We start from the raw sequence: 13,921 nt of genomic DNA on the forward strand, positions 1-13,921 counted from the left end.
ACGAGGGGGAATGGCTTCAAGTTGCGCCAGGGGAGATTTAGGCTGGACATTAGGAAATACTACTTTTCTGAAAGAGTGGTCAGACGCTGGAACAGGCTGCCCAGGGAGGTGGTTGAGTCGCCGTCCCTGGAGGTGTTCAAGAAACATTTAGATATAGCGTTGAGAGACCTGGTTTAGTAGGGTTATGTTGGTGTTAGGTGGATGGTTGGACTGGGTGATCTTGTAGGTCTTTTCCAACCTAGCTAATTCTATGATTCTATGATTCTATGATTCTATGATTCTATGAATACCTAGCTTTTTCTTCATCAGTTTGAAAGTGGATAAAATCACAGTAGTAGCCACTGCTAGTGTGGATGTATGATACAAAGGTTGTTTACAATATGAAAGTGGTCAGAATGGCATTGTCACAGTGTAGCCCAGCACTGGTTCTGCCAGCACCTTTCTGTGTCACCTCACGTGATACTCTGAATTCACCATTTCCTTCTAACACAATGTAAATGTTATCAGTTGCCATCTGACAATACCTTGCTTGGCAGCATATTTCTAGACGAAGTATTTGATGCTTATAAGAAAACTTCATGGCCTTCAGTCAAGCTTAAAGTGTCAGGTAGGATACAGGATGATAGGCCAAGGGGGAATGGCTTTAAACTAAAAGAGGGGAGATTTAGGTCAGATATTAAGAGGAAATTTTTTCACTGAGAGGGCAGTGAGGCACTGGCACAGGCTGCCCAGAGAACCTGTGGGTGCCCCATCCCTGAAGGTGTTCAAGGCCGGTCTGAATGGGGCCTGGGCAGCCTGAGCTGGTGGGGGGCAGCCCTGCCCACAGCAGAGGGATGGAACTGGGTGGGCTTTAAGGGCCCTTCCAGCCCAAGCCAGTCTGTGATTCTATCATTCCATGATCTGTTATGGTTTTTATACCTTTGGAACAGGACTGCAGTGAGTAATGTTTATCGCCTGATTTTAGACTTTTAACTTAGGTGTTTGGTCTGCATTTGGAGTGTCACACTCATTTACACTGATATCCTGGGTTTTAATCAGCTGATATGTACAGACACATCAATGATAAGCAGCCTAATGTTTGCAAAAATTTCAGAAAAAAAGAGATAGAATATAAAATAATCTAAATCTCACCATACTGAAAGTATGTATTTTAAGCAAAAATAAGTTTTACTTGAATGCATTAGCACTTTTGATATAGAGAATGGGTACTGTAAGCAAGCAGTTCACATCTGGTCCGACGAGAGAAGAAGCCTGAATCTAGAATAAGACCGAATGAGAGAGAGTCACAGATCAGAAGTTTTTATAAGATTAAGATATTTTATGTCCTAAAACATTCCTCAGCGTGTCCTTCTCTGTCTTTCCAGCTGTTGTCTGGTGTGCATTCCTCCTTTCCCTACAGGCAGCAGTGCTGCTCGGTGGCGAAGGCATTCTGCTAACTGCCTTGTCACCTTGCCCAGATTTTCAGGATGAGGTGACTTTATGATTGACATGATGTGTAGAGTTAAATTATTCACTGAAATGAGGACTGCTCTTTTAAAAAATGCTGCAGTGAAGTTTCTATGCTTAGAAATTGACTAGAGTATTCTGCTGTTTTCTCAGGGCAATATATAAATGACTCATTTGTCTAACCATCTTGTTTTTTTTTTTTTTTATAATCAAACTATGCTGCCATTTCCAGAATGTTTGGTATCAACCTGGTATATACAAGTACTAAAATTGGTTGTAATGTGTGTGCCAATGGAGCGATTCCAGAAGTTTTCTTCCCATCAAAGGTGGGGTGTACCAAGGAGTTCCCACCTGTGGGAGCTGACTGTCATTTTGAGTCTTAGCTGTTGTTGTTACTCATTTGGGCAGAACAGGAGCATACAGGAACACCTGCTGGAGGTGTAGGGATCCCCAGGGGGCCTGTGCCAGGTTTCTTTGCTGACAGAATGTGCAGACTGGTTGACTTCTGAATATCTCTGAGATGTCAAGTTTGTTCTCTGTGACAGATTTCTGTTTTTGATAAGACAGTAATGGGTTCTCTCAGTGCACTTTGCAGCTGAGCTTCTGGTTCTCTTTCTGTTAAAACCATATTTGAATTCAAGAACAGAGGGTCTGTAAAATAAACTAAATATGAGTAAATACATAAGCATAACTATGCATCAGTTAATTGCAGTTATAAAGCTCAAAGTTAGCTCATGAGGAAAAACATCAGACAAAAATACTTCCTTCATGTCATTTCCAAGTTTTTCATAATTAATTGTCTGTGGAGGTAGCCTGGCCTAGATGGCCTTTAAAGGTCCCTTCCAACTCAAACAATTCTGTGATTCTATGATGATTCAGTGATTTGTAGATAGATTATTAGATACAGTTCCCATATCATGTTGCTCTATCGTGCCTGCAGACATAATTTCTTCTGGCTGTTTGTTGGCCTCCAGGCTCTCTGTGTCTGTGCTGGAGCTCCCTGTCTTTGTGTGCAGTGGGCCATGGCCAAAAGCACATCTTCTCTGATTAGTTCTTATGAAGAATGTAGCTGTGGCAACGGAAAACAGAGACAGGAGAAAGCATAAGGCACATTGTGTGTTTCAGTTTCACCAGTTGTTTTATTTTACAGCGAGTCTCCCATCTGTGGTCAGGTTTGGTCTGATACCCCTGTTTGTGTCACCCTTTGTTGCGGGCAGCTGAAGGTTGTGTTGGAGGGGAGAAATGGTTGCTCTCTTTCTTGCACATTCCAAAATCTGGGAAAATAATTATCAATTTATTTTAATAAAAATATGCTACACTCAGAGATAACCCAATGTTTGAAATTCAAGGTTGAGCCTTTGGGCCTAGTCTGGCTGCTTAACTGTGGTGAACCCCACCCACTGCTTCTGAATCTCAGTGTTCGAGTTGAAATCTCATCTTGCTTTCTGCCGTAAGTTATCTGCATTCTCTGATGACGTTTATGGGGAATGTATATTTTCCATTTTACACCTCCAGGGAAACATCAGAAACATCTGATGGAAACATCAGAAAGTTAGACAACAGAGTGCTGATTAATGATTGAGAGACCCTTACTGGATTATCGTAGGCTAACACGGAGGAAAAAATGAAAACAAAAGACACGGCAATGCAATTTTGTTTGACATACATGAGTTAGGTATTTACGAGAATATTTTGTAGTACAATGCAGTAATTGTATTATTTCATATCCACTCAAAAAAGGTAACCGTAATATGAGACATGGCAAATAGTCTGCTATTTAATTTTTTTTTTTCAGAAAAATGGGTTGAAAATAATGGTGGGAGATGTAAGTTTTAATTTTTTAAAGCATGAGTACACGTTTAATTTATCGGATATGGGTTAAATTGATTTCGTTTATTATATATTGCAATAAAAGTACTAAATCAAATATAAGTAGTATGGAGCAATATGAAGTTCAAAGAAAAGTGTTCACTTTACCTCTTAATAATATCTGAAGTTAGAAGTTTGTTCACATTTTTATTTGAAGCTTCTGCACAGTCTTGCTGCTATGAGTGTGCAAAATCTAGTAGTGTCCATCAGTGCATGTGCAGAAGTGAGCAGTCAATATGTTTTTGCAGGGTGAGAACGTTCCTGTTATCCTTTTTCTCTTGGTGTAATCAAATCTGATATTTTTTAACTCAACTTACAAACCAAAGGAGAGAGAAATAACGCAATTGTGTAAAACGTCACTTAATTTTGGCAGAAGTTTGTGGCTGATTTCTCCATGGCTATGTGAAATTCTGTTCCAGGAGGATGACTTAAAGCAGAGTTTCAGTTTGGATCATGTACTCCCTCTTTAACTGTGTGAAGATAAAACTCTTCCCTTGGTTTGCATTGTGATTAGTAGCTACTGAGCAGTTAGGTGAGTTACAAATTAGAAAATAGAAAGTTGTGGGGAAATAGTATCTGAAATGCCCTGATCTAAGAATGAAATAAGTGCTGCTTTTATGGTTCCTTGCTTCTTTAACATCAACTAAAAATAGAAAGCAATTGCAATATTTTACAGAAAAGATGATGGTATTAGTACTCATGCTAATATTTACACACTGAGTAATTCTTCTTTTTTGTTCCACCTTTTCTGAGATGGAGGAAAGGGTTACGTGGAATTTACTGGGCTGAATAGTCCAGGCTGGTTGAGTAGCTTGGAAATCCCAGCATTTACCTGTCTCTTTCAGTGCTCCACCTTTCTCTGTCTTTCAGAGCAGTTTTTTTTGCCTAATCTTCAATAATCTCTATCTAAAAATTAAAATCCCATGTCTCAGTCCCATAAGGAGTAGTTCAGTGGCTGAGGAGTGCAAAGTGTCACCGCTGGGAAATTTAGTGCCAGTATCTTGCTGCTCCAAATCCATGTAGCTACACTGATACCACATTATATATTCTGATGAAGTTCAAAATTGCTTTTCCTTGTCTACATATCATGTACTCACGTTAATATTTTTCCAGTCTGCCAGTTTTTATGACACTGATCTTTTTAGTTGCAATGCATCATTTGATTTAATGCCATTACAGGCAATGATTTATAACTGCTTCATTATTAAGAAAAACAATCAAAATGGAAGAAGATGGATGCATGACTGTGAGCAGTGCCATTAAACTGGACTTTTCATGCACTTTTCAGGAAAGCCTCTTAAGACAATGAAGTGCTTGGACTTCTCCCCCAGATTAAGCTGCATGTGAAGTGTTGGTTCCCCCACTGCTTGATTTAGTTGCAGCAGGTTGATGTAGTTATGGAGTGGGGTAGGGAAACAGCGTATCAGTACAGTAATGAAGTTTGGGAAAGGTCAGTCCATCTCCTATTTCAATGCTTTGATGCACAGCATATTTCAATGAGAATGCAGCTATAAGCCCATAAATATCTATATACTCAAGATAAGCCTTGCAGTCTTTGGTAACTCTGTTACTGTTGGTAATGCCAAGCTCATCATAAAAGAATCAAGAGAAATTTGATTTCTTTTAAATTTCTGATACATTTTTGATCTTTTTTTTTTTTTTTTTTTTTGCATCAATACTATAGCACTTCCCATCCAAGCATCTCAAAGCACTTGCATTGCATTCTTACATTCTTACTTGCATTGCAGTCTCATCCCTGCAAGGACATATCTTCTGTGAGCTTTAGGAAAGAAAGCATTCACCCATTCAATTTTCTATGGATCCCAAGTATGCTGAATTTCTTCTTCCTTAATCAGCCTTTATAATATTTTTTGTGTATGTCATTCACTTCTTCTGTGTGATCCTATGTGCTTTGAACTTTTCTGGTCTTGTTTTGTCAATTTGTCAAGGATTTCTTTTGTCTCATCCACAACATTGAGGTACTATAGATTCTAGTTAGTAATTATAACTCATCTGAATTGCAGTTAGCTATTTATCATGTAAATACACATATGTAAACAAGTAAAACAATACTTGGTCATGTGGTAGCTTTACTGATTCTACTGCAGATATCTCCTCATGCTTGATGTTGATAGGGGAAAAAAAGTAATTCAATTTCTTGAAGTTTTCAAATCAATGCTGTAAACAAGTTTTATAAATGTAGGAAGGAACAGCTAATGATCAGGAAATGTTAACTGCCTGTCATAGAAATTGTTTATGAAAATAAGAGAGCTTTGTCTAAGAAGCTGTTGGTAGCACCATGGATATGAAATTTTGTTTCCATTGATTTGACAATGATGTCTTTTACTATTCAAGGGCAGGAGACAGAAAATACCAACTTTTCATAAAATACATTTTAAATAGAAGAAATTTGTCTTTTCCATTTCAGCAGACACTGCAGAGAGGCAGCAGGATGCAAAACAGAGATGAAGTAAAGAATAAAGGTATGTGATTATGGATTATAGTCAGAACAATCAGAGCTTTATCTACATTTGTCAAGTTCAACATGAACTCTGTAAACTCTGATAAATAGTTTGGGGCTGCACTTGCAGAGGCTCATTCAGAATATGATTGTATTAGCAGTAAATTCTCATCCATCACCCCTTCTATCTTGATTTATTGCAAGACAGATTTGGTACGATAGGATTACTTGCACAAAGGATAGTTTTCTTTCATTTCAGATTGCATATCACAATCTGTTATACGCAACGCCTGATACTGAAAAGCAGCTTTCCTTGTAGCAAGTAGGTTCATATGAAACCAACCTTTGGAAAGTAACCTGGATTTCAAACTCAGTCAGCACTAAGCTGGGCAGTACATTATCTTGGTAAGCCTTGCCTAATTAAAATCTCACCTGTAAGAAACCATCGCTACTGTTTATTTTGCAGAGTTTAGAAATGAGTCCACATTCCACTGCTTCCATCCTACCACTTTAAATGTTAAATATAATCCACTTCTCTGGTGATTAAGTAACACCTAAGGGTGGTGTGACTCCTATGAACAAAGTCATAGAGGAGCAGTGATGGATTCTTTTTTGAATGTTTTGGGGTTTCTGTATGTTACAAACATCTGGCTCTTGCTAAAAAATTAGTATCCCATGGGTAGGTCGTTAAACAAAACATAGTACTGTAAGTCTTCAATATAACCCTGCCAGGGTTATATTGAAGGTCTTTATACTGAAGGATTTTAGGTCCCCTGGGACCTAAAACCCAGGGGAGGAAATCAATTGCTCATCCTTGTGGCACATAGGGTGCTGGAGTAATGGGGCACTGACAGGAGGAACAGCAGTTACAACTCAGTAGGGCTGCTAGGCGTTTCATGCCAATAACAAGCCAACACGAATGAACCTTCTGGCCAAGCTGCAGTGCTGAAATGGCAGAGGATAATGGAAAAAAAAATTAGCTCTGAAGGAGATGTCTGCCAAGTGATGCTGACCTGCACACAGCAGCTTGCAGGCACCAAGGAATTACGGGAACAACAATGGGTTAAGGCATTTGTAATGTTTATTTTTGTTCTTGCAAGGAGTTCCACAGCTCAGGAGCATCTCTTCCTACTTCCTGCTGCAGAAATGAGGTACATGGGTGAGGCAATGTAGCTGTGTGTGGATTTAATCTGTTGTTGTACGTGGTATACTGCCCTCTGAAGAAATAGTACATGTGTCCCCAGGTTCAGCTAATGTTTTTTTTTTTACAATTGTTATCTTTATTCAATATTTGTAAAGATATTTCCTATTGTATAATGAGAAATAAAACAAGCAATAAGTTCTTATGCTTTTATTTGAATTCCATGTACCGAAGAATGACTTCAGACTAAATGGCTTTTAAAGAGGTGGAGCATTTGCAGTTGGTAAACAAAAGGGGTTAAAGCCCTGCTTAATGTGTCCTTATCATTGCAAAATGATAATGTCAGATTTTCCTTCAAGTCCAGCCCTCTGAAGCTCTGAAAAGCAAAAGTGTCCTTGCTTTTGTTGTCAGCTGAAGAGTGAAAATAAGACTTTTAATGAGGAATAATATCAATAAATGAAGAAGAAAACCACCTAGTGTATCAGGAAAGATTCATCTGAAGAATAATAAGATCACATTTATGACATTCCAACCTTTCAGTAGCATAGAAAAAAAAACACATTTCAAGTAATCTAAATATAAATGAATGCTAAGGTCTAAAAAGTCTCTTTGAGACTTTTCCCTTCAGTATTTTTCATGAAAATAGTGCATATATAATATGTTGTTAAAGTTAAGTTGGACACAGCTTCATTAAGTTTTACGTAGGGAGAAAAGTTGTTAAAGTTCAGCTGCTACTTTAGTTCTCTTTCTAGTTTGCCTTAATGAATCGCTTTAGCAGCGTGAAAAAAGTAGGCAATTTAACATTAAAACTAAAAGGATTTGAACTGTAGCACTTTTGATATGATTATGGATGTGTAGGTTATATTTGATTAAATTGTTCTACCATATGGCTGACACTTCACAAGTAAAGCCTTTTAGAACTCTCATTGAAATCGAAGGTGTTAGTTCCCGTATTTCAGAGTTTAAGACAGTAGAGTTAAATGTGGAAGGCAGAATACAATGGAGAGTATCTGTCATTAAATGTCAAATGACATAAATATCAGCATACATTTCCAGCATTACATTTGCCATTTCCCACCATTCTTTATTTCTCATTAAGAACCTCAAATGTTAAAGAGGGGTTCATGAAATGACTTTCCATCATGCATCTTGTCACTTGTGGAAAAAATATCTACTTAAATTTCCTCCTACAGTTCCTTGAGTTTTAGAAAGACTCAGATTCCATTTAAAATTCTGCTTCATTCTTGTGTGCATCATTCCATCATGATCCACCAGCCCGGGTGCATCAATCCATTGAAAGCAATTTAGGATGCAAGATATTTCATTTTATATTTGCTATTCAGGAGGACAGTACTGCAAAATCTTTGGGATATTGTTTACATTTTCTTCAAGTACCAAGATAACAAAGCATTTTTGCTTATTTTTTTCCAAGTGGTATTACTTTGCTCCTAAGTACTATTGCACTCCTGTTGTGCTTCCCTTAGCTTAGGCTGGATTCCATCAAGTCTGCAGAATAATTATTCACTACATTTTGCAGCTTTCTAAATTTTGAATCATGTTATTTTCCACTGATTTTAAGACTAGAATTGGCTATTAAGGCTAGCCTTATCTCCTTCTTATCGTAGGTCACTTAACTTAATCTAGTTACTCTGATACGAAGCCAGTGTCTGAGCTTTAGAAGAAACATGTTCTTCTAAGGATATCCAGAGATGGAGAATGCTGAGCTTCTGCTTATAGCTTTTTTTTCCCCCTCAGTAATTAATTTCTTTCCCATAATTAGTGATCTCTAATTTTTAATTTAAACTAATTTTGCTTGGGATTCAGCTCTTGATTGTTATAATCCTTCTGCAGGATTACACACCCTTTTCTATCTGATGTTTTCTTTGCAGGGCAGTATTTATGCACCGGAATCAGTTTTTTTTCTAAATGTACTTTTTCAAATGAACTACTAAGGTCTGTCTTGCTTGGTCTCTCGTAGCAAAGGATTTTCTTCAACTCTCCAAGAACTCTTGTAGTTTCTCTATTTTCCCAGTGCCTTTAGAGAATATTGACCCCCAAGTTGGACGCACCATTCCAGCACTGATCTTTATAAATGTGATAATCTAAAAGAAGGAAATGAGACCTCTTTGCCATATTGACAAATGTTAATTAACTTTTCCTTTTTAAATACTGTGTGATTACATACGTAATTTCCTTTTTAAATATTATGAAATTACTTCAGCTCATACCTGGAGAAGTAGTCTTACTATCCCTAATATAAAAAGGAACTTCAACAAAATTTTATGTGAAGCCAAATAACTAGCATTTCACTTACACACCCCCCCCACCCAGTGCAGTTAGAAGTGCTTAACAATTTGCAGATTTCAAGTTTTCCTTAAAAAATGATTAACTTCCTCCTCCTTTCCCTCCAGTTTCTTAAAATCAGGTGTGTCAGAATCTATTTTTCAGAGCAGGAGGAGGATTTGCTATTTCCAAATTCCCAAACTCTAGAAACACCTGCAGCTATGCTGACTAACACTGAATAATATTTCATGAGAGTCGCATTGGTTTCTGCAGAACCACGCATGCAGCAAGGTATTGCTCAGTGTGATTGAGAATAAGAAAAAATTGTCCCCGAAGAAAATGACTCATACTAGTCTTTGCAGATATTTTAATAATGAAATAATTAGAACCAAGCCTGACTATTTCTTCTTTCTCCCCAGCCCCCAGCAGCTTTATTTTATGCCAACCTACAGGCACCATGATAGCTGATAGCTATCTTGTTAACAAGAGGATTTATGTTTTTCTTCCAAATAGTTGTTACTCCACACAAATCTCGGGTACAGTTCTCAAATTAGAAGGGCTTACATAAAGTTTTGCTATTTAAATATTTAGCAAAATAATTTTAAAGTATTTACTGAAAGCAGAAAGCTTATAAATACTTCATTGCATTGAAAAACACTCCTGCACGATATAATCTTCATTATCTGATCTGAATGTGATAGCTGTCTCATAGCCTGGGACATGCAGAGACCAATGTGCTTATTAACCTCCTCTTTGACTGAAAGGAATTAGTCTTGGAGAATGTGTTTGATAAATCCTGTAGAGGACTGCATAAGGATCACATGTTCTTTGAAAGAGAGTACCCAAAAAACTCCTGAAGTTTTTTTGACTTCCTACTTTGAAATGATTTTTATCTTCGGAAAATAATTATCATTTTTTAGTACATTTGTAGAAAATAACTTGATTGCCTTCCTGCTTCTACAAACCTGCTGGCAGATTTTCAATACTGCTGAGCCCTTGAAGTCAGTGGAAGCTGAAGATGAGATGTTGTCATGAAATGATGGTTTACTGTCTTTAACGTGGTAGTCTTTAGCTGATGATATTTTGATGGTAAAAAAAAGCAGAAGTCTGACTGGAAATGGGTGCATTTTGTCATTGGTAAGGTGAAGTGCAAGAATTCATGATCATAAAACTACTGACGTTTGTGATTTTTTGTTTGCTGCAAAGATTGCCTCTTTCTTTTTTCATCTCACACAAACAGAGCCATTGTGGCTCAAACTAGCAATCTTTGGTTCAACATCCAGAATCCCATACTGTCTGTAAGTTCCTCATTACATCACAGCCTAGGAAAGTACAAGAACTGACCAAGCATTTGTACGGAATACTTCCCTCAATTTTCTTGTCTCTCAGTTATTTTCAGCACAGGTACCTCATGAGTTGGATTTGTTTCTGCTGAGTGCACCACTACAGAGAATGTCTTTCACATGAGCAGGTATCCTTGGAAACCTTGTCCATTTTCAGCATCCATGTGGTCATCTCTTGAGGAGCTCTGCAGATCTACTCCATAGGTGTGAGACTAACATCCCTCTAGTGCTTTTTCAAGCTGACTCTTTATAGTTTCATTTGTAGTTCAGGTATGAGAAGAGACAGTGAGCTGTTGACTCCTATGTGTCTTTTCCATATCATTCATGATTTTGCAGCTCTGTTGTCTTCTTCATGAGACTTCTTTTTCTGATTGAAACACGCTGGCTCATGAAATGGTTCCACAGGCAGAAGCTTGTCTATAACTTGATTCCACTTCCTGCCCTTCTCTGAAAGTTTTCCAGTTCTGCTATATGTATATTTGAAAGATGAAAAGATCAGAAGTGTACGTCATGTCAATAATAATAGTGAACCATATGATGAAATTGTCTTCATATTGGCTTCAAATTGGCTTCATATAGTGAAATTGTCTTAATACATTTATGAGGGCATTTTCATTAGGGTTTTTTTTTTTTCCTACTGACCTTTAGAAAGAATAGGAGTGAGTACTGATAGGAAGTACAATAACTGTTTTCCAGGGAAAAAGTTATGTAAAGTCTTGCATGTTGAACAATATGCAAGAAGCAACTTTTATCTACTTTCTTTTATCTACTTTGTTCTCTAAAATACCTGCTGTATATATGATTAGGAGCTAAAGAGATCTTTGTTTTGAGATGAGATATTTTTAAAGACTAATGAACACATTTTATGTATATGAGAAAACACCATTCAAGCTCATTAATATTCGTTCTGCTGTATACTGTTGTCACTATCAACTCTTGCTTCCCAGATGTGGGAATGATGCGTAAGATCATTTATGAGCGGTGCTCCTCGTCCATACTGGGATTCTTTTCTTCGAAACATAGCTATCAAATACAAATTTATGCAAACTATTTTAAAATTAGCTCAGGCATATACTTGTTTTACAAAGACATTTTATATAACAGTAAAACACATACAAAAATGTACAGATTATTCTTTTTACTATATTAAAAAACTATAGAAAGTGGATGGGTTAGGTTTTTTTTTTGTACTATTGAAGCTGTAGTTGATAGAAGATATGACAATGTAGAGCAGATAGTAATGTAATATATGTTATATAGTTATATTATTTAATTTTACACCAGATGTAATTCTATGCAAGCTTTATACCAATAAGCTTTCACCTTGTTGTCCTCATTGGTAGACAAAATGAATAATTGGAAATGTAATTCCAGGCTTCATTGGCTATAAGAACAGTGCTTGTTTCCTAAGCAGTTTAGTGTAGAAGAATGTCAAACTATTACTGATTCTTCAGTATCACTGGCAGTCTGATGCTCGGCACATATTTCTCAAGAGGATGATGAATGGTAAGCTGTTTGTGGCACTTTTGCTTGTTTGTTTGTTTTTTATTCTTCACAACAGAATTTCTTTGTTTTATCTTGTTGCTGCTGAAGCAGCTGTTCTGCTCCGCTTTGGTGTCCCATCTCACTTGCCATGGCAGCAGTCCATTTCTTTTCTTCACTGTAGAAAGACACAGGCTCAGATCCAAATTCAGTTCTGTTCTCTCGCTTTGAGGATATGGAAACTGTCTTTCTCTCATTCTGATTTCCAAATAATTTGGTGTCCCCCAAGAAGGTCCCCCAAGGACTACAGCTATCACACTTTCTGGAAGGCAAATGAGGTTATGTTTAGCTTCCTTTGTATTTTCTATGAACAAAATCTACAAAATGATTCCAGTAAAATTCCAGAGAACTTGTCACTCCCAAGAGGTGCTAGAATGAAGCAACTTATGACTAGAAAATATCTGTATTGTCTCCTTATCTGCACAGTTGAGATTTTGTTGGAATTCAGTCAGTATTTAAACTCATGGAGTTAAAACACATGGCAAGTGAAAAATCTTTTTCGTGACTTGTGGGAGTGTTCCTCAAAGGCTCTCTGTTCTGCTGTTTGCAGTGTTCTCCAGTATCACAAAATGGATTATTTGTCCACTGTAATGTAGTGTTTAGATGAATTTGAGAACTGTTTTACAGTTAAATAAAATATGGTTTAATAAAATGTCTCTGCTGGATTCATAAGATCCAGTATCTCCACACATCTCCTTCCCACCCCCCTCCCACTAAGCCCTGCAATAAAATTGTATTAATTTTTAGTCTAATTTCAATAAAAACCTGCAGAAGGCTTTTAAGACCTAATTGGTTGAATCCTTATAAGTAATATGAATACTCCCTGTTTTGTTACAGAAGAAAACTTGATTTCCATGGCATTAAGGAATTTCTTTTTAGTTTATCAATTTCTACTCAACATTTGCCACTGGCTAGTGTCTAATCTGAGCAGTCATTAAATGTCTCTTGGGTACCTTAACTAAATATAATGAAAAATCAGTTCACAACATTTCTTTGATCTTTTGCCTAAAACCAATGAAGAAATATTAGTAAGAATGCTGATGTCACTCCACACTGAATTATTCTTTTGATGAAAAACATCAGCATTATAGTCCTGCTTACTATATCATTTTGTATGCTCTATGCACATAAAGTGAGAGACACTATTGCAGAAGCTGTTGTCCTTAGTATAAAAGCAGGATTTTTGATACATTCATGGTAGTAGTGATGAAAAAAGCATTCCAAACAATTTAGAGAATGCTTCTGCTTCAAGGATGGCATATTTGTGTTCAAACCAATACAGACACATAACTTTGCTATTTTATTTGGTAGCATTACATTATTTGTAGGCATTATTTAAAAGGATGTTACTCACAGTGGTAAAAGCTGTAAAATTGCCAAGTCAGTGAAACCATGCAGAGGAAAATTGCTGCTGCTTTTTTCAGAGAAGATGTAAGATACTCATCCCTGAATAGCTAAACATTGTGGAAGAAGATGAAGGTAGAGGAGAAGTGAGGATTAAGGCAGTGAGATATAGTGCAGAAAAAGAAACATCTGTGCTATTGGATGGAAGCTACAGGATAAGTTTGGGTACTGTGAAGACAGTTGTCCAAATGAAGAGAGAACTTTTTGTTTTGATGAAGGTTTTTGTGTGTTTTGGTGAAGGTTCGATGTCATCTCAACTGGGTGCAGTACACTACGGAGCTGTTGAGCTGCAGGTTTAGAGTGAGACAACTTCAACAGGAGTAAGGCATTGTCGTTCCTTCTATGAGATGATTTTGGTGCACAATAATTCCTCTCTTCCATCTCTCTGTATGCTACAGAAACTAGCAAGACTGCTTGAAAGAGCATTATACC

This window comes from Numida meleagris, chromosome 2, assembly GCF_002078875.1.
Source record: "Numida meleagris isolate 19003 breed g44 Domestic line chromosome 2, NumMel1.0, whole genome shotgun sequence".
NCBI classification, from domain to species: Eukaryota; Metazoa; Chordata; class Aves; order Galliformes; family Numididae; genus Numida; species Numida meleagris.